This window comes from Calidris pugnax, unplaced genomic scaffold (assembly GCF_001431845.1).
Source record: "Calidris pugnax isolate Ruff unplaced genomic scaffold, ASM143184v1 scaffold56, whole genome shotgun sequence".
NCBI classification, from domain to species: domain Eukaryota; kingdom Metazoa; phylum Chordata; class Aves; order Charadriiformes; family Scolopacidae; genus Calidris; species Calidris pugnax.
In genome coordinates this window covers 13,103,379-13,105,579 of record NW_015090839.1, presented here as the reverse complement: position 1 = coordinate 13,105,579, position 2,201 = coordinate 13,103,379, and positions in this window count along the sequence as shown.

Here is a 2,201-nt window from a genome sequence, read left to right as displayed (position 1 = left end):
GAGTGTCTTCTGATAATAGGGAGGGCGAAGTCCTGCAGTCCAAGGCAACATGTCTAATCTTCTTGTGTAGCTTCAGCCACTTACAGTGAGGGGTTAAACTAAAAGCCCCTAAACTAAAATGTTTCCTGCTTGGTTAGAAAATATATATATGTGCGTGTGTACTTCTTTTTAGACCCAAGGCTTCTTAGGGGAAATGCTGTATCCAAGGGCTGTTTCATGAGCTGGGAGTGCTGTACTAAACCTCTGGGGCAAATGTTTGCATTGAATTGTTGAAAGAGTCTGAGATTGGCAACGCCACCCTGCCCTTGGCTAATGAGCCTTCCCCGAGAGAATATCAAGTGCAATTACCTTTCAGGGAATAACAACATACCAAAGAACCATGGACCCTGCAGAGAAAAACGAAACACACATTCGTAGGTAGAAACCGCTATGAATCAGCATTAATTATCCAATAGAGGGAATGGGGTTGCAATAAGTCTCAGTTCCTGCCTCACACCATAGATCACAGCAAATGTGAGCTACTTATAGAAAAAACACTTGCAAAGTTCAGCTCGCCCCAAACCCCCTCCTCTCCCGCGTACACTTCTGCGCCCGGGCTGTGGCGGGGGGTTATGATTCTGGGACAAGTTTCCCGACCCCCAGTTTGGAGACGACTGGGAGAGGCGATGAAGGGGGCCGGTGGCGGTGAGGAACTCGTCAGCGGGACAGTGGATCTAAGGGGAGGATTGAGTCAAGGTTTCCCTTGCACCGAGGTGGCCGAGGACACCAGGCTTCCCCCCCCAAGCCCCCCAGGAGGTCTGGCGGGCGGGCAGGAGCCTTCCTTCGGCTTCAGAGCCGGGAGAACTTCGTCCCCCCACGGCTGGCCGTCCCGTCACACGCAGAAAGAAGGGACAACCCCGGGCCACCGGGTTTTGCTGCGCACATCCTCAGGAGGGACGCCGGGCGGGACGCGGGGCGCGGGGGGGGGAGCGGGGAAAACTGCGTATTTTGGGTTGAACGGCTGGAAAAACAGGTGAAAGCGCCCGTCCAGCGGCAGGGAGGTGCAGGAGGCTGCCGGCGCCGCCGTCACCCCCCTCAGCCTGCGCCCCGGGGCTCTGCGCGGCAGAGGAGCGCAGCGGCCGCGCAGGCTCCCGCCCGGTTTGCGCGGCCCCGGGGCGGCTCCCCGGGGAACCGAGAAACCCCGCCGCAAACTCTTCGGACGTGGAAACGGCGGGGAGAAGGGCCGGCTGCTTTGCTGAAACAAGGCACACGTATATTGAGTTTGTCAGGGATCATAAAATGTGAATTGATTATTCAAACAGCCATTGATTATAAAAGAATGCTTACTGCAGCAATGGGAAAGGTTAAAAGGAAATTGACCCTCTGCGTACGTGACATAAAGTCATTAGGTAAATGAGATATTCATACGGGGTGTAATCAAGGTCATGCTAATTTTATTTGCGGTGTTCAACTCAAATCTTGAGCTTCGTTTGGGGGCAGCAAATTGTCCCCGGGGGAGCAGAAACGCCAGGTAGACCCCAGGTGCCGTAAAAAAAAAAAAAAAAAAAAGGTAAATAAAAGCCAAGGAGGGCTTGCAAATTCCCCCCGAAACCCTGTGTCCGTGGCGGGCCACAGCCCGAGACACCGGCGCGGTGGCGGGAGGGGGTCCCGGCCCCCGCGGAGGAGCGGCGCGGAGCGGCGCGCAGGATCGGGCCTCCCCGGAGGGGCGTCCGCGCTTCCCTGCTCCCGGGGTCGGCTCCTCGGAGCCGGGGGAGAGCTGGAAGTGCAGGCAGTGTCAGAGATCCGCGCCTCTCCCGGAGAGGACGAGAACGTGTAAAAAAAATTAGATGTATTTATGCACATATTTATCCCCTCTAATTATAGAAATTAATCCTCTTACTTATGACTAAAAGGTAACGTCTAAGGCGTCCCTTTGATGTTTAACAGCATCATTTGTGGCTAACATTCCAACTGATTAAGGAATAATTGTTGTTAAATGCTTTACAAGTGGATAGTGTTTAATTGAGAGGCATTCATAATTTTACGGCTTACCACAAAATGAAACGTAATTAAAAACGCAGGAATTTCCAACTGATTTTATTCCAATTATGTTTATTGTTCAGACTAATTACTGCACAAGATGGGGTACTTTTCCCCATCTCTGAATGGCACACGTCTTCCAAATATACCCTTGCAGGTTTTTCTTTTCCAGGTACAGCCTT